This window comes from Sphaeramia orbicularis, chromosome 8 (genome assembly GCF_902148855.1).
Source record: "Sphaeramia orbicularis chromosome 8, fSphaOr1.1, whole genome shotgun sequence".
Lineage (NCBI taxonomy): Eukaryota > Metazoa > Chordata > Actinopteri > Kurtiformes > Apogonidae > Sphaeramia > Sphaeramia orbicularis.
This window is the reverse complement of record NC_043964.1, coordinates 37,244,805-37,268,954: the sequence shown is the minus strand read 5'-3', so window position 1 is coordinate 37,268,954 and position 24,150 is coordinate 37,244,805. Positions and strand designations below refer to the sequence as shown.

The 24,150-nt window shown below is 36.4% G+C and overlaps 1 protein-coding gene across 1 annotated transcript in view; it reads right to left on the bottom strand.

Moving 5' to 3' along the window:
- Window positions 1-24,150, bottom strand: part of cacna1ha (calcium channel, voltage-dependent, T type, alpha 1H subunit a) — a 351,881-nt gene that overhangs the window by 192,711 nt on the left and 135,020 nt on the right. The window lies entirely within an intron of this gene.

Here is a 24,150-nt window from a genome sequence, read left to right as displayed (position 1 = left end):
TAGTCATTCTCTTCTTTCCATTATAAACAGTCTTTATGGACACTCCAACTATTTTTGAAATCTCCTTCGGTGTGACGAGTGCATTCAGCAAATCACACACTCTTTGACGTTTGCTTTCCTGATTACTCATATGGGCAAAAGTTTCTGAAAAGGTATGGATAATAGTGTTAGGTATGATTATGACATCAATATATGTTTGGTTTCAAAACAATTGATGTAGTGCCTGCTGAGAAAAAAACAACTAAATGTTCATTGTAAATTTTGCTTCCCCATCCTGTAATAATACATAAATAAATAAATAAACTAAACCAGCATGAATGAATGAACAGTAAAAAGAAAATTGGATAATTCATGTGCATGTGCTGGCATGATGCCTAAGTATATGCTTGTAGGTAACTATTAACTGTTATCTGTCAATACCTTAAATACACAACATAACAGACCCCAGGATGAGTAGCAACCACTATGGTGGAAGGGGATCCGTATAAACAATAAACAATAAACACACTGCTTATACTGCTTGTTACTGTTTGGGTCATAAAATGATGTTTGTGATCAATCATGACTGTATACTAAAGGGGTCATATTTTGCTAAACCCACTTTTATTAGTCTTTGGTACATTTATTTGTGTATTTGTGGACCGTAACAGCTCAAAAAGTTTGAATTTGAACCCTCCAGGTGCTGCGAAGCTATTTTTATATCCATTTTGGCAAAACTCGAGTGGATTTCTACAACTCATTTTAACTCTGGTTTAATTCAAGAAATCTGACCCAGATCATTTTCGCTTGTTCCATTGGCAGTTTTTTTTTTTTTTTTTTTTTTTTTTGCTTAATTCAATGTCTGCCAACGGAACAAGTAAAAATTTCTTGGTAAGATTTCTTGAAATAAGATTTTTAAGATCTATTGTCTAAAAATAAGTTCTGATATCTCACTGAAAAGCTAATCTTTAGGTGATTATGTCTTATTTTAAGTGAGATGAGATATTTTGACTAGAAATGAGAAAAATACACTTGGTAAGATTTGAATTTTTGCAGTGTATTGTTGAAAATGGACCTGTGCAGTTGAATTAATGAAGAATTCAGACCCAAGCATAGCAGTAACAGTTGTGCAGACCACAGGGAAATGTTTTAAAATGTATAATTCCATTTAAAAAAGCAAAATATCACTTCTTTAACCCCTTTAGCCCTATCAGCCCACCCGTGGGCCTAAAAAATTATATTATGATTCATCTACTATAAAAATATAATATATCAGGACAATGGATGTTTTTTTCAACTTTTGCTCAAAGTTTAGACCCTAATGTTAATAAAAGTACATCAAAAGTGTATTTTAGTGCAAACTTTAATGTTCAAACATGATTTTTAATCTTTGTGGGGTGAAATATACGCTAACAAAAATCTCCGACACGAACAATTAATTTATGCCAAAAAAAAAACAGGCGAGGATAAAAAATTCTAATTTCTCTTTTAGTTTGTTACAGTTTACTCAGGCATAATAATAGATGCAATATTTTAGACAATGGGAATAGATTCTGTGAGGTCTCTAAATGTCCATCGACACCAAGAACATCCATATGAACCTTATTATTATAAGTATTATAAGTAATTCTTCATTTACTTTAGGTATGTCTTTTTAAGCGTTTTTCCCCTGAAAATATGATCAGGGTTAAACAGGTTAAAACATCCAAGGGATACACTTTGCATCTCTTCCACAGACTCTCTCCAAAATATTCTGTGTCCGTGTCACAGTTAATGCTCTCAATTCCCAAAAGCCTCGTGGCTCCTGCCCCAATGTCGGTTGGCTGATGCGTTTGTACATCAAGTGAAATATTTCAGCCTGTCTGTTTTGTTTTAGTTTGCCTCAATCCGCTGTGTTTAGAGCTAAAGCAGAGTTAATTAGTGTGAGTGTAAGAGGTTCAGATCAGTGACCAGGCATCGCACAGCGCTCCGTCATGGAGACAGATGGCTTGGGGGAAGCAAATTCATGCATCCATATACACACACGCACAAAAAGAAACAGGCATCTGTAACCGAGAGGTGCCTTCTTAAAATGGTTTGAGGGTTAATGGAGCACTCACGAGCAACTCCACTTATAAGATGGAGCATTGAGAGAAGGAAAAGGTGACCCAATTTGTATTCTGAAACTGAAATAACATGCATTCTAATCTTGAGGTTGAATTCACTGTGTGCAAAAATAAAAAATATAAAAAAAACACCTGACCTATTTAATAATTTCTATGGTAACACAACATTTTAAAAATAAAAATATCCTTTCCAGTCACTGAAAAGCATGAATATTGACCTCACTTATTACTAAAATCAAGGTTAACACCCCCCTTTTTACACCCTCCACCCCCCCTCCATGTCCCCTTTTCATCTGTCCTTCCTTGTTTCCTTGACTCTCACCTTCACCCCTTCCCTCTCATTGCACTGCTGCTGCTTTTTCTTCGACATATATATAAATATATATATATATATATATATATATATATATATATACACACACATCACCCACCTCTAACATGCTTCTTAGCCTTTCACCTCCTTCCTCCCCCTTCCCCCCGTGTGCTTTTCTGCAATCCATTTCTCTGCATCCCCCACTCTCGTTTTTCATGCTCCAGTCCATCCCTCTTTCATTAGAAGAGAGCAAACTCAATCCCATCAGATGTAATAACCTAATCACGCTCTCTACTTAGGTCGATCAGCATGACAGCAGTGTGTGTGTGTGTGTGTGTGTGTCCATACTCTAAGTATGAAAAGTATACAGTATAAGCTAAGAGGGTTACCAGTTAGCAAGCCAATGTTATTCTTGTCCTTCAGTTACAGTATCCTGCATCCCTTTACTAGGCAAGTGACTATTTTTGGTAATTTCCGCCAACATTAACCCTTTCATGCATACTGGTCACTACAGTGGACAGTTATTCTACAGCTGTTCTCTTGTATAATCACAGGTTTTGTTGTTTTAGTTCCATATCTGTCAACACAGTGGATGTTTATGCACCATCCCATAATACACTGACATTCAGACCATTACTGAAACTTTCCTGTTCTTGATAAACCTGATCTGCACTGTCATATTTAAGTGTAAATCAATTGCTAATTGTTATTAGACTGTAATTACCAGTTTTGTTTGTTTTTTTTTTCATATTATTTGAGTGAATAATAACTAGCATAAAATGTGAGAAAACATTAGATCAGCGGCATTAAAAATCATTTTTATTTCATAGTTTTCACACAGTATATCAGTAAATACACGTTTCTTTGCTTCAAAAATATAAATTAATTAAATGGTGTCCAGCTAAGTGGACATTTTTGTAACTTCATGAAAAATAGGTTCATTAAAAAAGTTCAATCACATTGTTTTTTCATGCCTAAAGTTGACTAAAACACTCAGGGAAAAAAAAAAAAATCTTGATAAAGGTTCTCATAATTCACATATGAAAGGGTTAAATATGGGCCAATCCCGCGCCTCAGTGAGATCAAGAAGCATGTTGTTTTTTTTTAACTATACAGTGATTCAGAGAGATTTTATACACAAATATGAGTGATTTTTGTCAGTTTATGACCTTATAACAGTTGTTTTATTGTATGTGTTTACTTTTTAGAAAGTGCTGCTCGGATGTTTTATGGCAAGAGGACAGAGACTGTTGTCATGCCAACCGACGAGGAGCTAGATGACTAGAGCTGGGTATCATGGCCAATTTCCATAACTGATTTGATTTTGATTCATAAGGTTCTGAATCGTTTAATCACGATTCGATTCGAATCGATTTGATTAATAAAGAAAACTCTTTTTTTTGGCTTTTTCTTTTTCTCTCTGAGACGAATAGTCTTTTTTGTAACTTTTCCTATTTTTGCCTGAAGCAATAAATCAAGCTATTGTTTTAACTTTTTAAAACCTTGACCTTTCTTTTTGGTGAATTCTTCATTTTCTCCTGGTTTGGTCCTTCCATCCGAAACATAACTGGTGAGTTAATTTAAATTACGCGACCCCCCCCTCTGGTAAGCAGCCTAAGTGGAGTAGTCCAGAGCCACTGTTGGTCCAAAAATCTCTAGAACACACAGCTTTTTGTTTAAGATAACCGGAGATTTTTGATACCAAGGTGGTTTAAAGTTAAAAGAAACTGGGGCAGTAGTTTATTAACCGAAATAAATTGTGGTTTTTGAGATTTACTGCTTGCTGCATGTTTACAAGAGTATTTCAATGAGTGCCCTATAAAGGGTTAAATATCCTTTATATATCAATATAAATACATATACACATTTTGCCTGAATGTGCATCATGTCAAAAGCCAAAATGCTGCACAGTGGTGATATCGAAGAACTGCAGAAAGCACAGTAGTTGAACAAAGATCACAGATTAGGCTATTTAAAACTTAAAATAGGTCAAGAGAAGATTGTGATACTGGTTGAATATTGAGGAGTCCATGGTCCTCATTTCCTTATTTGAGTGGAAATGTTCTCACTTTATGCAGAAATCTACTGTCAGATTCAGGACAATCACGCAGTTTTGTTCTTATCAAAGTTAGTGGCCTAAAGTGACTGCTACACTCCCATTTCTCTGTACAAGATCATACATTTGCCTTGAGGTGTGCCATCGAGAAAGTGGTGAAGTTGTCCTGAGAGAGGAGCATGGCTGCTAAAGCATGAAAAAGCAAAAGAATTTCACAGCTGAAGAGATTGAAACAACAGTCTCTGAGGTGAAAAGCCGGAAAAAGCACATTTTTCTGAAGTATTACCTCAGGAGTGACAATAGTAAAGACACACATACAAAAAAAAAAAAAAAAAAATAGAGGCAGTGGCTTTAATATCTTCCAGCGTGGCTAGATATGCTGCCTTCAGGTCCATTGAAACTATACTCCCAAAATAATGTGCAAAAGAAACCAGTGGGAGTAATTCAGTGAAGGCACCCAATACAAAAGTGTTCTATTTCAATATAGACATTCTGAAATACACTCCTCGTAGGTTGTGCACACTTAATTTTCATTGCTGAATATTTTATTGTGAGAATAGTTGATGAAAAGGAATGAATGTCATGGTTATTTAAGACACTGAGCCAGTCCATTAGTAAATAAACCGTTTTAAAGAGAGTACCTCCTATTAAAGCCTTTTCAATAAAGGCAGTTAATGCAGCTTTAATGTGCGACGTATTGAGTTCAAAGAGTTTGTTTACATTGTCTAAAACAGCTGAGCTTTCATTATTTATGTGTTTGCATTGTCTGAGGTATGTCTGGATTTGTTTGCAGAGTACAAACAGTCAAGAAAGGAAGATATAATGGAAATATTTAGGAGCAGCAAATACAAAGACTATAGATCACAGGTGTCAAACATGCGGCCCGCCAAAGGTTCCAATCTGGCCCGTGGGATGAATTTGCAAAGTGTAAAAATTACCCTGAAGATATTAACAGTCAAGGGCATCAAACTCAAAAATAATAGCATGATAACCTAGAAATAATTATTAAAAATTTTCTTCTTTAATATGAGAAAAATAATAACAATATGACATTATTCCTATAAATAATGGCAACACCAATTTTTTCTCTTTGATTTATTGCAAAGAACATTAAATTCTGATATCTTTTAACAATAAAATGTCAATAACCGGAACAAATATGAACAACCTGAAATATCTAAAGAAAAAAAAGTGCAATTTTAACATATGTTTTGTGCCTTGGTAGAGCTGATTTGTAATGCACATGTATAAATCATAAGTTGAGGAATAATATTGATAAAATTGTGCTTATTTTTCTTCAGAAATTTCTTTTTTTTTTTTTTTGATTATTCACATCTTTTTTGTTTTGGATAGTTTGTAAAATGTAAAAATTTTCAGGATTTAAGTTATTTAAGTTATTTTTTTGCACTGAAAAATTTGGAGTTGTCATTATTTATAGGTTTTTATGCTATTATTTTATTGGTTTGGCCCGCTTGAGATTAAACTGGGCTGAATGTGGCCCCCGACCTAAAATGAGTTTGACACCCCTGCTATAGATGGTTCAATTTCCAAATTTTAGTGTGGAAATCCATCCATCCATCCATCCATCCATCCATCCATTCATTTTCTGATTAAGAATAGGGTCAAAGTAATAAATACCTAAATAAATCAGAATCATTGAACTCAGAGCAATTAATCAATGTGTGAAACTGAAATCTCACTGTAAAAAATATATATTGGAGCTTTTTTGTATCTTTTGAGCTACATTATGTTATCCTCAGTCAGTATTTCTAATTACAAAATGTAATGTTTGTTCAGCACTAAAAGGCAGCCAGACTACCATTCTGCTGTTATGATGCTGGACAAGACAAGTTAAAAAAAAATAAATAAATAAAAAATGTCAAGTTAACTCTCGGGCCCATCTAGGCTTCAATTGGTATATCTTGTATCGTAAGTATTGATAAATCTGGAATGTGTGGGTAAATCTGTTCAAGACTGTGACTGAGGCCTGGTCTCCTGTCAAATATGAATGTGGACTTGCCAAAACCATAATCTTTCCATTATGTAAACCAGTTAAATAAACACAGTCTGACTGAACACTGTGGTTAAAACGAACGCTCTAGTCTGACACTGAACTTTTTGGATGATCAGTAATATTTATCTGTGTTTGTGTGTGTGTGTGTGTACGCCATTTTTTACTTACATTGTGTTTTACTTGACTGTTTTATACTTATATTTCTATTATTGTCTGTATAATTGATACGTGTTTTATTTGAACACCTTACAGAATGGAAAACCTAATACTGTTGCACTGTACAATATTTTGCAATGACAATAAGGCTTATTCTATTCTATTCTATTCTATTCTATTCTATTCTATTCTATTCTATTCTATTCTATTCTATTTGAGTCTATTCGAGTCTATTCTATTCTATTTGATTCTATTCTATATATATTCTATATATATATTCTATTTAAATTTGTGCATTTAAAAGGATGTGTATAAATCCACTATAATAACAAAACACAGAACGTTACAGAACTATGCATAAAATATGATATTATTGTAATTAATCGGTTATCATGATAAGAAGATACTATCGTATTTATTGATCATTGTATTTGGAGTAAATATTAAAAATGCATAAAAATATTATAGTTTATACGATTAACGGTTGATTACGCAAATCTGATTGTGCGTGAGGTGACTAAAAAAGTGTAAATGAATGGTTTGTATGGATGTTTTGTGTTATTGTAAAAATATACAGAGGAAAATGTGTGTTAACAAAGCAAAGGAAGCGGATCTAGTTTGATTATTAGTTTGTAAAAAGGGGGTGGAGTCATTAAGTTATACTTCTTCCCACTCCTTTTCGAGCACAAAAAAATTGTATTTATTTATTTTTTTTGATCATGTTGTATGATTCTTTGTTATCTGATGATTCTATGTGCTCGAAATAAACTACTACTATTCTATTCTATTCTATTCAAGTCTATTCGAGTCTGTTCTATTCTATTCGAGTCTATTCAAGTCTATTCTATTCAAGTCTATTCGAGACTATTCTATTCTATTTGATTCTATTCTATATATATTCTATATTCTATATATATATTCTATTTAAATGTGTGCATTTAAAAGGATGTGTATAAATCCACTATAATAACAAAACACAGAACGTTACAGAACTATGCATAAAATATGATATTATTGTAATTAATCGGTTATCATGATAAGAAGATACTATTGTATTTATTGATCATTGTATTTGGAGTAAATATTAAAAATGCATATAAATATTATAGTTTATACGAAAAACGGTTGATTACGCAAATCTGATTGTGCGTGAGGTGACTAAAAAAGTGTAAATGAATGGTTTGTATGGATGTTTTGTGTTATTGTAAAAATATACAGAGGAAAATGTGTGTTAACAAAGCAAAGGAAGCGGATCTAGTTTGATTATTAGTTTGTAAAAAGGGGGTGGAGTCATTAAGTTATACTTCTTCCCACTCCTTTTAGAGCACAAAAAAATTGTATTTATTTATTTTTTTTGATCATGTTGTATGATTCTTTGTGATCTGATGATTCTGTGTGCTCGAAATAAACTACTACTATTCTATTCTATTCTATTCTATTCTCTTCTATTCGAGTCTATTCGAGTCTATTCGAGTCTGTTCTATTCTATTCGAGTCTATTTGAGTCTATTCTATTCAAGTCTATTCGAGTCTATTCTATTCTATTCTATTCTATTTGTATGGATGTTTGTATGGATGTTTTGTGTTATTGTAAAAATATACAGAGGAAAATGTGTGTTAACAAAGCAAAGGAAGTGGATCTAGTTTGATTATTAGTTTGTAAAAAGGGGGTGGAGTCAATAAGTTATACTTCTTCCCACTCCTTTTCGAGCACAAAAAAATTGTATTTATTTATTTTTTTTGACCATGTTGTATGATTCTTTATCTGATGATTCCATGTGCTCGAAATAAACTACTACTACTACTGCTACTATTCTATTCTATTCTATTCTATTCTATTCTATTCTATTCTATTCTATTCTAGTCTAGTCTATTCTAGTCTATTCAAGTCTATTTGAGTGTATTCTATTCTATTCTATTCAAGTCTATTTGAGTGTATTCTATTCTATTCTATTCTATTCTATTCTATTCAAGTCTATTTGAGTGTATTCTATTCTATTCTATTCTATTCTATTCTATCCTGTCCATATGAACACAACTTCACCTCCTTTACCTTGGTTTACAAACAAAAAGTCACAACTATGAAGTGTTCTTCAGGGTCTTGAACTGCAGGACCATCAGTTTCATCCATCCTCCATCTTCCATCACTCATTTCCCTGCTAATGAGCCCCCCCCCATCCCCCCCATCCCCCCCATCCCCTCCATTCCCATCATCCCTTTTCCGGCTTTGTCCTTTAACACAAAACTTTACACTTTGAATCTCCGTTCCAACTAAAACCTGCTCTTCCTCTGTTTGCTTCACCCCCCTCCCTTTCCCTCCCTCCTCCCTCCTACATCCCTCCATCTCTGCTTCTTCTCCACTTCGCCATGATCTGTCTCTGTTGATGATGTGGCAGTGGAGTGCTTCCAGTCCAGATTCTGAGCCACGTTTGATTGCGATGATGATTGTTCATTTATTTCACCATCTGCCACGGAGAACACACACTCGCCGTTACCTCCAACATAAAAAAAAGCCCCCCCCCCCCCCCCCCCCCCCCCCCCCCCCCTTCCTCTTCGCCCCCCCGCTGTGATCTTTACTTTAAGGTTTTTGCCAACAGAGTGCATCTCGTTGCAGAGCCGCGTGTGTCTTAGTGCGTTGCGTGCGTGGTTGTACGTGTGAACGCCGGATCGGTTCATCTCACACAAGTCCCTGAAGACGGCACGATTCAGAAACAGAAACTCATAAATCAGCCTGTCCCTGAACTCGCCCCTCTCTCCCTCGTCTCACCGTTCGCACTTTCATCTCTCCATCCCTCCATCCCTCCTCCTCCTCCAACACCCCCGAGAGGAGGCTGAGGCAGCAGTGACGCAGTTACACCAGGATTCCCTTTTCTGTTCTAGTCCCTCTCCTGCACGCTCTTTCATCCCCCTGCCTTTTTAATCATTACCCCAATGCAACTTTACATAAATTACACCTGACTGGGTTGCATTTTTCTAAATTCCAGACCTCTAGGTATAAAAACAAAGAGCAAAGAATCGTTTAGACACAGTCAGACGTGTGCAGATAAAGTAGTAGACTAAAATACTCCTGACATACAACACACCTGAACTAAAGGCATGCCAAGGTGAGACTCTTATCTATGGCATCGCCACCATCTCGTGTGTGTGTGTGTGTCGCAGTGTGGCAAAGAGAAAAGAGGGAGGAGGAAAAAAAAAAGAGAGAGAGGAGAGATACAACGAGAGCCCTAAATAGAGCAGCTGCATCTGGTGGGGCCTGGCCTTAAACCTGTACCGTTTCACACACCGGAGGCAACAGAACATGCCTGAAATGGTTCAAATCGACCTTGAGGTATTGGCTGCACTGTTTATATACTATAAAACATGCCAACATGCAGTACACTTCCTGCTGATATCAGGTAAGTTTGCCAGGATTAGGGGTTTTATGCGACGTGGAAATAGCAAAGGCAACAACTAATTTCCTGTATTGACGTGTCAGAGCCAATTAATGATCCATAATCCACCCTATCTCGCTCACATTCATACATCAAACTTCAGACTAAAATCTGAGAACGGCCACATAAAAAGCTGAAAATAGTCAAAGTGTACAAAATAAAACAACAAAAAAGGGCTTTACACTGCAAAAATCAAAATCTTACCGAGTGTTTTTTTCTCACTTCTAGTCCGAATATCTCATCACATTTAAAATAAGACATAATCAACTAAAGCACAGGTGTCAAACATGCGGCCCAGGGGCCAAAACTGGCCCGCCAAACGTTCCAATCCAGTGTTCTGTCGAGTTGAGCTGCTCCGTCGAAGTAAGCTACCAGTAGCTTATATCGACAGCGACATCTATCGATTGACGCTACCCCGTCAAAACATGCTACCTTATGTTTGGACACGCCTATTTCCAAATGAAATACTGCTTCGACTGTAGAAAAAACACAATTATTTACTTATTCATCTGAATATGGGTAGAGGAAGCTCATTTCGACAGGTTTATAACGTCTATTAAATAAAGCTCCTACTATAGAAACACCATAATTTACGTTATTATCATCTCACTTCAATATTCTACGTCTATCCTTCGTGCATATGTAATTGCTTACAGGAATTGTTAACATAGATTTAGTCAGTTAAATGGCAGGCTACCATTATTGGCGTCTGTTGAACTAACTTAAACAATAATCTAAACGCCATTAACACCCACCTGACCCACGCACTTAACGCTATATCATACAATGAGAACTTCCTTACGCTATGATCATCTCACGTCAATATTCTACGTCTATCTTTCGTGCACATAATTGCTTCCATGCTTACTGCTCAAAAGGCACTATTAACCCTCTGGTATCCGGATCCACCTTTTAGGCACACTTTGCACTTCATGTTAAAAAACTTCATATTATTTTTCACAATTTAAAAAAGGTTAGAATTCAAAAGTTATTCATTTTTGCATGATCTTTAAAATTCTGGCCACCAACTAAAATGTGCACATTGTAAACAAAAGAAAATTACAAGACTAGCATCTGTCTCCCAAGTGTGCCTAAAACGCACTATTTCTTCCATGTGATATGTATGATTAGGGCTGACCTTGATTTACAAAAATAAAATCAAACTAGAAGCACTCGGAAAGCGCAGACCTCCGCCAAGGCTTATCAGTGCCCCCCCCCCCATGGGCCCCTCCACGCCAAGGAGGTTATGTTTTTGCCAGGGTTTGTTTGTTTGTTTGTCTGTCTGTCTGTTTGTCTGTCTGTCTGTTTGTCTGTCCGTTAGTGTGCAACATAACTCAAAAAGTTATGGACAGATTTGGATGACATTTTCAGGGTTTGTTGGAAATGGGGCCCCCCCGTGGGCCCCCCGATCACCACCAAAATTTAATCATTTCTTCCTCATCCCATTTCCAACAAACCCTGAAAATTTCATCCAAATCTGTCCATAAGTTTTTGAGTTATGTTGCACACTAACGGACAGACAAACAAACAAACAGACAGACAAACAAACAAACAGACAAACAAACAAACTAGAAGCACTCGGAGAGCGCAGACCTCCGCCAAGGCTGATCAGTGGGCCCCCCCTTGGGCCCCCCCACCCCCGATCACCACCAAAATTTAATCATTTCTTCCTTATCCCATTTCCAACAAACCCTGAAAATGTCATCCAAATCTGTCCATAACTTTTTGAGTTATGTTGCACACTAACGGACAGACAAACAAACAGACAAACAAACAAACAAACAAACAAACCCTGGCAAAAACATAACCTCCTTGGCGGAGGTAATAATGCAAATTAACTGATGTTGGAGTTAATCACTGACATATGCCAGGCTGCAAAAAACAAATAATATGTGATACACTTTTTATGTAGTATATTGAAAAAATATTTTTTTTTGTTTTTTGCATCCAAAAAAATGGTTTGTTTACATTACAAACACGGCATTTAAAGGGTTAAAAAATGTGACCATTATTGAGTATTTGGTATTTTTATTTACGGCTCAAGTTGATGAAATAGAAAAAAGTGTAAAAGAATTAAAAACAAACTGTATGAAATTTTTTTTGACATTATTCCACAAGTGTGCCAAAAAGGCACACTTGGTGCTTAGTAAGGGCCTTGCTGGACGGGATACTGGAGGGTTAAAGAAATATACTTACAAAATATGACTCACTTCTGCCTGGGGTAGCACAAATCGATGGGCATTTAAACAGTGAAAACGCTTAGGGGCATGCACATGCTCAGTAGCGCTAGGTAACTCAACTCGACAGGTAGGGTGACTTGACAGGACAGCCGCTCGCAGGATGAATTTGCAAAGCGCAAAAATTACACTTAAGATATGAACAATTTGTCAGTTGTTACAGTTGGACAAGCCCCCAATTTGTCATGGCCCGGCTCTAGGCATGACAAAAGGACGCCAACAGCGAAGTAGGCAATAAAGAATGAAGTGATTTACAGACCTGATCAAAATCTTAAGATCAGTTGAAAAATAGCTAGAATTTACCTTTTGCACATTTGGATCTTAATGAGGTTTTAAGTAGAGCTACAATATACAAAAGCAAGAAGGGGGAGTGAGACAAAAAGCACTTTGAAAAAGTAATTTATTGAAAACAACAAGTAAACTGAAATAGGCTGTTTATCAGCTGATCAAAAGTTTAAGACCACAGGCTATAAAAGCCAAAATCTGCTCAAAATTCTCATTTTCTGTCGGGCATTCACACGGTCATGCCCTCCTGATGGCTAAAGCTAAGAAGCTTTCTCTTCTTGAACATGGTCGGATCGTCGAGCTGCATAAGCGAGGCCTCTCGCAGCGTGCCATTGCTGCTGAGGTTGGACGCAGTAAGACAGTCATTCTAAATTTTTTGACAGATCCTGAGCATTATGGAACAAAAAAGTCAAGTGGTAGACCCAAAAAAATTACACCTGCGCTGAGCCGGAGGATCCGATTGACTGTCCGTCAAGACACAGGGCGGTCCTCGACCCAAATAAAGGCCCTTACTGGTGCCGACTGCAGCGCAATAACCATCAGACGGCATCTGCGGGAAAAGGGTTTCAAAAACAAAAAATGAATTCAAAGACCTCGTCTCCTACAACGCCACAAAACTGCCCGTTTAGACTTTGCCAGGAGCATCAAACATGGGACACTGAAAGGTGGAAAAAAGTTTTATTCTCTGATGAGAAAAAATTTAACCTTGACGGTCCAGATGGCTTCCAACGTTACTGGCATGACAAGGAGATCCCACCTGAGATGTTTTCTACCCGGCACAGTGGAGGGGGGTCCATCATGATCTGGGGTGCTTTTTCATTCAGTGGAACACTGGAGCTTCAGGTGGTGCAGGGTCGTCAAACGGCGGCTGGTTACGTGCAGATGTTGCAGCGGGCATCCCTCATGACTGAGGGCCCTCGTCTGTGTGGTAACAGCTGGGTTTAAAAACAGGACAACGCTGCAGTTCACAATGCTCGCTTGACGAAGGACTTCTTCAGGGAGAAGAACATCACTCTTTTGGACCATCCCCCATGTTCCCCTGATTTAAATCCCATAGAAAACATTTGGGGATGGATGGCAAGGGAAGTTTATAAAAATGGCCATCAGTTCCAGACAGTTGATGCCCTTCGTGAAGCCATCTTCACCACTTGGAGCAATGTTCCCACCAGCCTCCTGGAAACACTCGCATCAAGCATGGCCAAACGAATTTTTGAAGTGATTAACAAGAACGGTGGAGCTACTCATTACTGAGTCCTACTGAGAACATTTTTTTGTTCTGGTTTGGAGAGTTTTTTGTAATTTTTTGAGCGATGGTCTTAAACTTTTGATCAGCTGATAAACAGCCTATTTCAGTTTACTAGTCGTTTTCAATAAATTACTTTTTCGAAGTGCTTTTTGTCTCACTCCCCCTTCTTGTTTTTGTATATTGTAGCTCTACTTAAAACCTCATTAAGATCCAAATGTGCAAAAGGTAAATTCTAGCTATTTTTCAACTGGTCTTAAGATTTTGATCAGGTCTGTATTTACAATAAAATAAAGAAAAATGTGCAACAATATAACTCGTATGGGATGTGGCAACTGTAGCATCAGTAATGTAGTGAATGTTGAGGTGAGTGAATGTGATAAGTGTGAGTGTTGTATGGTGTAAAACAAAAGACAACAGTAACAAAAGATATGGTGGTCTGGCGCTGGTATAATACCTGATACTGGTATCGGTCCATCCCTATTTTCTGCCTTTTTGTCTTCATGTTGTTTGTGTTGATCCTGGCGTCATGTGCATCACAATAAGCGGAATCAATGTTAAGCAGCAGCGAAATAAAGGAAATTAAGCTTCGATTTGGGAAAATTTAAACCAAACTATTTTTTAAATCAATTTGAGTCAAATAATCAATTCATGGCTTCAGCTCTACGTACATATTTACCTCAATCATCCATACATTCTCCTCACACATGCATATATTCCACTCACATACACACACTGTATGTTCTCATCCATATATTTTCCTCATGCATACATACATTTCCTTCTTGCATACATGTAATAGAAAATATTTGTATGTGACAGCAAAAATGCATGAATGTGTGAGAGAAAACCTAGACATGTGAGTGTTAAAATATACTGCATAAGTGTGTGAGAGATAAAATGGCCCCTCATATCTAACACTTAAGCTTACTACGTGTCTTAAGTGAAGCAGACACTGTATGAAAACAGCACCTGCTATTGATTTTGGAATTTGTGGGGTCACAGCGTCTGATTTATGAACCTACAAATCAATGATCTGCTGTATTCAGATCCTTTAATTCAGTACAAAGGTGCAAAAATACCCAGGAATGAAACATCCGACTGAATTAAAAGTACAAAAGTAAGTAAAATGTAAAATGTAGTTGAAGTACTGATATAAAAGTCCGATTAAGTGACATTATTATTTTTCATAGTGAGGAATCAGTGTTGGTGGAGGTGGAACATCTTCATATCCACTTTTATAAACAGGCATGAGATAAACATGAGGGTGTACATGATTAATGAGATAGGAAATGATGAAAAACAAACTTTTTTTTTCATTTTTAACTTTTTTTTTTAAATATGTGATTTTTTTTATAAGATATGGGAAGATTTATTGAATAATAAATACGAAACCATGTCTGGAGTTTTAAGCAACTCGGAGTCACATATTTAGGCGAAAAAGATGGAATCACCGGCTATATTCATCATCTGAAAAACAACTACTGCCAGACAAAAGGAGTAAAGAAAAAAAAAAGTGTAAAATATGCCTCAGATGTATTATGCAGTACAAGTATGAGCGGCATGAAATGGAAATAAGTGAAGTACAACTACCTCAAATCCATCTTTAAAGTGATACTTAGCAATAAAATATGTTTCTGGGCTGTAACGGAATAATGTTATGCATCAAAGCTGGTGATAACGCACATCAAAGTTACATTTTAATTGTGAAAAATGTGGTTGTGGTGATGTTAAGTCCTTGAGTCAGATTCTTTCAAACCTCATTCATTTTCTAATGGGTCGGACTGCTTTCCTTAGAAGCATCAAACTCACATGGGGATCGTCATTTCACTTTGTAAAATCGCTGCCTCAATAGGTTAATCCGTTTGTCAATCTGGATCGAGAAGTATTACAATAGTGTGACAACAATACAGGCTGCACAACTGGTGTTTTGGTTATTTTAATTGACTTAACAGCTTTGGTATGAGGGAGAACACTGGATGATGGTACAATTATTCTAAATACTGCGGAGTACAGTACAGTGGGTTAAATGAATATTGATTTTTAGATAGATGGTTTCTCAGGTGGTAAAACCAGTAAAAAAAAAAAAAAAAGAAAAGAAAATAATGCCTTTCATATTTATTTACTTGTTTGTTTATTTAGCAGGGACAGTACACATTAACCCTTTCATGCATGAATTATGAGAACCTTAGTCAATATTTTTTTCTTGAGTGTTTTTGTTCTGCTTTAGGCATGAAAAAACAATGCAATTGATTTTTTTTTTTTTTTTTTTTTAATGAACGTATTTTTCACGGAGTTACAAATATGTCCACTCAGCTGGACACCATACATATTTAAGTTTTGAAGCAAAGAAACATTTATTTAAAAATCATCATCAGAAAGTCATATACTGTGTGAAAACTATGAAATAAAAGCATTTTTAATGCCGCTAATTGCTAAATTGCTACTGTTTTCTCACATTTTATCATACTCTAATATTAGTTATTACTCATTTCATGGAGATATTATCCTCCTGAGACCGGGAAATGGACAGTTTTAGCTTTTTTACGTTAAAAAAAATTGTCTTGATTGGAAAGTGTATCATGCAACAGTTTTTTCAGATATATTTTTAAAACTATTTTTATTTATTGAGTGATTTTTTTTTTAATGGAATGTCCTTCGCAATGCACAGCATGTTTATTGTAAAACTGTTAAACTTTTGTCCCCTACCGAGGACAAAATGCATTGCTGGGTCTCAGGAGGATATGCAAAAAAAACTTGTTTGTAAATTACAGTCTAATAAGAATTAGCAATTGATTTACACTAAAACATGTTACTGCAGATCAGGTTTATGAAGAACAGCAAAGTTACAGTAATTGTATGTATTGCAGTGTTTTGGATGATGCATACGAGTCCTGATATGGAACTAAAACAACAAAACCCATGAATAAACAATAGAACAGCCGTAGAATAGCTGTCCACTGTAGTGACCAGTATGCACGAAAGGATTAATGAACATTTCTGTAAATGTGCCAGTATAAGCAAAAAAGCTTTTTTTTCAACTGTTGTCCCTGGGTAAGAAGTAAAGTTGCCAGCATTCATAAAATTTGAAACATTTAAAAAATTAAGGCTACACCCACACATTACATAGCATTAGTTCACATATACAGTATACACAGTTAACCTTTAAGTACAGGGTGACACAAAAAAACGGGAACTTTTTAACAATCCAATAAAACAAAGAGTGATGGAAGAAAAATATTTTATTCATAGTAATTGAAACTTTAAAACATGCCATTTAAGAAACAATGATGGAATTTTCATTTTTTTAAAATGACTTCCTGTAGATGGCGTCCTCCTGTACGAATGCATTCTTGAAATCTGCTGTTGAGATTCCTCATTGACCGCTGCAACATCTCAGCTGGGATACTGTGAATTTCATCCTGAATTCTCTGTTTTAACTCATCCAGAGTTCTTGGTTGAGTCGTGTACACTTTACTCTTGAGATAGCACCGCAAGAAAAAATCACAAACGGACAAATCTGGCGATCTAGGGGGCCAGGGAACGTTACAGAATCTTGAGATCACACGGTTACCGAACAATTCTCGCACAGCCGCCAATGGTTACTATGGTACAAGTACAGGGTGACCCAAAAAAATGGGAATTTTTGAAGTGTGTATTGGCAGACGAGCAAGTGGCAACACTGCGACACAGTGACCTTGAGCAAGTAAACACACCCCCATTTTAGTAACCATTGGAGGCTGTGCAAGAATTGTTTGGTAACCGTGTGATCTCAAGATTCGGTAACGTTCCCTGGCCCCCTAGATCGCCAGATTTGTCCGTTTGTGATTTTTTCTTGTGGGGCTATCTCAAGAGTAAAGTGTACACGACTCGACCAAGAACTCTGGATGAGTTAAAACAGAGAATTCAGGATGAAATTCACAGTATCCCAGCTGAGATGTTGCAGCGGTCAATGAGGAATCTCAACAGCAGATTTCAAGAATGCATTCGTACAGGAGGACGCCATCTACAGGAAGTCATTTAAAAAAAATGAAAATTCCATCATTGTTTCTTAAATGGCATGTTTTAAGGTTTCAATTACTATGAATAAAATATTTTTCTTCCATCACTCTTGGTTTTATCAGATTGTTAAAAAGTTCCCGTTTTTTTGTGTCACCCTGTATTAGTACAAACACCTGGAGAGACACTGGCGCATGGGCCGGTGGTCATGCAGTGCATAACAGAGAAAACTTGATTCCGGTGAAGATGAATATGAACAGTTTACCAGGTTGCAAGCAGCTCTTGTTAGTGAGGTGCAGTAGTGCAGATTATCCGGACACAAGGGAGAAAACATGCATCGTGCATCAGGAGACCTGCAGGGCTCTAGTGTGCACAATGTAGATTTGATTTTAGTTCTGAATAAGTATCTTGTGATCCTCTATTACAGTGGTTCTCAAACTTTTTACAGTGGAAAACCCCCTGAAATATATTTTTTTAGCCAAGTACCCCCAACTCTCACTTCAGCATTTTTGACTTGGAAAAAAAATTAGGCAAAATTTGTTACTGTGCCAAAGGTGTGGTTTATATTTTCCAAACTTTGTAAACAATCAACATATTTAACTGTAATAAAAAAATAATAATTTTTAAGTAAATTTTGTGTGCAAAATATAAACTAAAAAGTGTCCTCTTTCATTGATAAGAAAAATAAATAAATTGATCATAAATTAATAAATTAACCTTTCATCATCAAAAAATATTGACTTAGCTACTCAAATGAACTCATTTTGAATAATATAAAACAGAAATGTTCTTAAAATGTTACCAAAGCTTAAACAAGATAATTGACAATAAAACTATTAAATGAATATATTTATTGTGTTTTATATTTCAGCATTAATTCTCATTATATATTTTGTATTCAGTACATGATGACTTATTTAATGACTTATTTCATGTATTTTTCCCAAAAAATTTTCAAGTACCCCCTGGGCTTCTTCCAAGCACCCCTGGAGGAGCCCCTACTCTATTACATTGATATCCTGGGCACATACAAGAGACCAGACAGATTCAACGCAGAGTCTGACAGTGAAATGCTTTCATCTTCTTTCCACTTTTAGCATTTTTGCTTGAAAGTGACTTTTTTTAACAGTAAACAGTGCCTGGTTGATGGTGTACAGTCTGTGGATGCACATAAACACAGTCACTAAACTAATACAAACGTCCTCTGTTGTCCTTGTTTAGAGTCCAAAAATGATTACTAATACGTGGGCACTGTGGTTTATTTTTGAGTTAACACTTAAAAAGACATAGAAGCATTTTCGTGGCGACATCCAAATTAATTTTTCTCAACACTTAACCTTTCCTAACTGATTTATCACCATTTATTCATATTATCCCCTGTATTTTGCATTTTTAGTGAGCGCTGATATAGATGTTCACGACGGCTCAGAGTAAATCCGAAGGTTATTGTATCAAAATAGAAAACAGTGACTTTTTCAGCAAAATAGATCATTAACTACATATAAAATAAGCATCTACCCAGTGGTGGCTTGTTAATAGAGGAGGGTATGACACTGCTCCACCTGTCACATGAAGAAGGAGACGATAGGAATCACATAAAATAGTTTTACTGAAATATTAGCTCATGAGTACTGTGTATGATCTGCATTCGAGTGTAGTTTAACCCTTTCATGCACAAATTATGAGAACCTTAATCAAAATATTTTCCTGAGTGTTTTCCTCTTTAGGCATGAAAAAAAACAATGCGATTGAAAATTTTGTTCTGAAAAATAAATAAATAAAATAAAAATAATTTATTTATAATTTTTTTTAAATGCATAAAAAAATAATATTGAAAAAAAATTCTTATGAACCTATTTTTCATGAAGTTGCAAAAATGTCCACTCAGCTGGACACCACACATTTAATTTTTGATGCACAGAAACATGTATTTACTGATAAATTGTGTGAAAACTATGGGGAGGGCTTGTGATTCTGGGGGTTTATGCTCAGAAGAGATCTACATAATGTTACCAATTCATGTCAGAAAAGATATGTAGTGTATTAAAACTTTAATAAAGATCTGTGTAAAAAAAAAAAACCAACAACAACAACAACAACAACTACGAAAAGAACAACAAAATCCATGTATACAAGAGAACAGCTGTAGAATAGCTGCCCACTGGAGTGACCGGTATGCATGAAAGGGTTAAAAATGTTTTTGGTCATTTAGTGAGCAATCAAGTGACGTATTTCCTGTTTGGAGTGCGAAAATCTGTGCCCGAGGTTATCCCTTTACCATAATAGACTCTTGTGTGTGCACAGTAGACCCCCTTCAATACAAGAGATAGGAGAACCTCAGGGTACAAAAAAATCTGTACCCAAGCACCACCCACAGGAGTAAACATCCCATCCTGAAAAGAATCAAGACTTATCCCAAGAGATGCAATTAGAGCTGCAGCAAGTATTCGAGTAATTTGAGCACAAAAAAAAAAAAATCATCGAATGTTTTTGGGTTTCAGGGATGTCCAATGCCGGTCCTCGACGGCCAGTATCCTGCATGTTTTAGATGTTTCCCTCTTTCAGCACACCTGACAGTCCTTATCAGGCTTCTGCAGAGCTAGATGATAAGCTTTTCATTTGAATCACGTTTGTTGGAAGAGGGATACATCTAAATCATGCGGGATACCGGCCCTCGAGGACCAGGATTGGACACCCCTGGTGTAAGTAGTCACTTGCATTCTGCCCCGGGGATCGTCTTCTACATGGACTGTAAACTAGGGATGCACCGATACCATTTTTTTCCAGACCGAGTACGAGTACAAGTACTTACATTTGAGTACTTGCCGATACCGAGTACTGATATGAGTACTTAATAATCACATTCCAGTTGTTAGTTCCTTTTGTACAGGGTGGGGAAGCAAAATTTACAATGAACATTTAGTTGTTTTTTCTCAGCAGGCACTACGTCAGTTGTTTTGAAACCAAACATATATTGATGTCATAATCATACCTAACACTAGTATCCGTATCTTTTCAGAAACTTTTGCCCATATGAGTAATCAGGAAAGCAAACGTCAAAGAGTGTGTGATTTGCTGAATGCACTCGTCACACCAAAGGAGATTTCAAAAATAGTTGGAGTGTCCATAAAGACTGTTTATAATGGAAAGAAGAGAATGACTATGAGCAAAACTATTACGAGAAAGTCTGGAAGATACTATTAAAGAAGAATGGGAGAAGTTGTCACCGGAATATTTGAGGAACACTTGCGCAAGTTTCAGGAAGCGTGTGAAGGCAGTTATTGAGAAAGAAGGAGGACACATAGAATAAAAACATTTTCTATTATGTCAATTTTCTTGAGGCAAATAAATTCTCATGACTTTCAATAAACTAATTGGTCATACACTGTCTTTCAATCCCTGCCTCAAAATATTGTAAATTTTGCTTCCCCACCCTGTAAATGTGTTTTATTGCCATTATCATTAGTCTGAGTGGAACAAAGTGCTGCTACTGACATTTAATGTGTTTGAATGAGCGTTTCTCAATTAATCCACCAGGGGGCGCCGCTCTGAATTAACCATACTGGACAAATACCACGAAGAAGAGTAAAGTTTTTTTGAGAAGAAGAAGAAAGTTAGTAACAACAAACATGGAGACGACTGAGGCAACACTAATGTGATACTAATATTGCAGCGTTTTCGCTGGTAAGGTTTAAAAGTTTAGCTTCAGCCGGTAGAGAAAAGAGAAATGAGTGATAAATTTCATTTTCACTTCTGTTGGCGGCGGTCCGCACCACTCCGTACTCCCGCTGGTATTCTCATTCTGTTTACGCATCTGCGAGCACCTGGTAAACGGATGGAATGTACGCAGAGGACGGACAGAACGCCGCGTCCGTATCTGTCTGTGTCTGTAACGTTACTTGCAGTCAGCGTTACTTTTATCACCGTCATTTATTTTGAAAAATCTCCACACTCTTCACACTTTATTCCACCGCCGCATACCTGCTGCACTGAACTGTGAATGTCACACAGCCATAAGTGGTATTGGTGCATTTGTATCCGGTTAATTTTCGATATTTCTCCCCTCACAGTGTCAAGGATGTCGGCTTTGATATTTACGGCGGACATAATTACAGTATCAGTACTTTCTGTCGGTAACAGTTGGTCCAAGTTAGCTAGCGTAGGTTGGTTCTGCCTCGGGGTCCTTTTAGCTCGTTGGCCGCTAGCTGTGTATTTGAACTTCTCCAGTTTTTTATCCATTCAGCTTTGCTTTCCGCAGTTTGTTCGGCTCTTAGTGTGTTTTGGATAGTCTTAATTATACTTTAGACGAGTTCTTTGTGCAGAATAGGTATTTTTAGACGGATATATTAGCGATTCTTCAGGAGCACATGAAAAGACGTCTTACTCCATGTGTCGCTCACTAGCGCCCCCCCACGTATCCGGTTAATTTTACGAGTACAAGTACGAGTACACACACTGAGTATCGGAGCCGGTATCGGTGCTTTCCTACTGTAAACAGTAACCCACACAACTCAGTCAAAAAGTTGGTGCTACAGAAGAGAGCGAGGGGACCATCCGTAAAAGGCAAAAGATGTCCAAAGTTTGGGATCACTTCAACAGAAAAAAACTGAGAATCTTGTTCAATGTGTGTACTGCAAACTTGAACTGACCTACCACAACAGCATTTCATCGATGCTTCAACATCTGAACACAAACCATGCATTTGTGAAGAAGACTTGCTCATCATACGAAGCCAGCACAAGGTAACTGCCCGTCTTCAACCCAACAGTAGCCTAACATTAGCTGATTTAACGTGAGTGCTAACTGAAAAACACAGCAGCACTGGTTAGAACATAGGCTATGCATTTGTCGTCCGATGATGGCTCGATGATGAAATCCAATTACTTGATTAATCGCTGAAATATTTGGTAGAATACTCGACTTCAAAAAGAATCGACAGCTGTAGCCCTGGATGCAATGTCACACAAGATCATCCAAACCAAGACGTGACCACACTTTTTCGGCTTATGAGCTACTTTTAACCCTTTCATGCATAGTGGTCACTACAGTGGACATCTATTCTCCAGCTGTTCTCTTGTATATTCATGGGTTTTGCTGTTTTAGTTCTATATCTGCCAACACAGTGGACACTTATGCATCATGTAACTTTGCTGTTCTTGAAAAACCTGATCTGCAGTAACACGTTTGAGTGTAAATCAATTGTTATTAGACTGTAATTATCATTTTTTCTTTAACAAAATGGGTATTTTTGCATATTATCCCCATGAAGTGAGTAATAACTAGTATTAGAGTATGTTTAAATATGAGAAAACATCAGATTAGCAGCATTAAAAGTGTTTTTATTTCATAGTTTTCACAGTATATCAGTAAATACACATTTCTTGGCTTCAAAAATTAAACGCATCATATCCATTTGAGTGGACATTTTTGCTACTCCATGAAAAATAGGTTCCTAAAAAGCTGTCAATCGCAATTTTTTTATTTTGTTTTTTTTTTTCATGCTTAAAGAGGAATTAAAACGGGGGAAAAAAATCATGATTAAGGTTCTCATAATTCGTGCATGAAAGGGTTAAAAAGTAAAGTTTATTTATAACATGCTTTTCACAGATAAAGATCATAAAGTGCTGCACATAAAATGGGTGCAATAAAACAAAAAATAAAAGAATAATTTAATAAAATAAATGAAAAGGTTAATCCATCAACCAAAAGTTTTCCTAAATAAAAACATCTTCAGTTGCTTTTTAAAAGAGAGAAATGACCAAGACAAAATCATGTCGACTATACATTAATATACACTTCAGTAGGTAATACTACCAAAGAACACACCAGCACCTGCATAGCTCAGTAGGTAACATTTCTATTTTCAATGCAGGAGACCGGGGTTTGAATCGTGGCAGCAGTGGTAATACCATTTTTTAAATTCATTTTTTATTAATATTTTAACCCATAAAGACCCAAACATCCACCAGTGACCAAACTAATCTACTGATCTAAAATGTTTAATACCTGTTGATCCACTAATCCTATCAATACATGTAAATAACTGGTGTAAAATACAGTTTGGCATCTTTTCATGGTCATCAGATATGACCCATTTGGACGTTCAGAGGCTCCATAGTTACCATGGAAACACCATCATCTTCTATAACATTGATTCAACAGTAAAACTCATAGAGTTGGATCAATGACAGTGGATAGACACAGTTGGTTTATGTTCAGTTAATGATGTATTGTACCGAAAAAGTCACTTTTTCTTCAGTTTTCTATGTTTTTGATATAATAACCTTCATCTTAAATTTGAGTTTTTATGAACATCTACATGATCAGTAAATT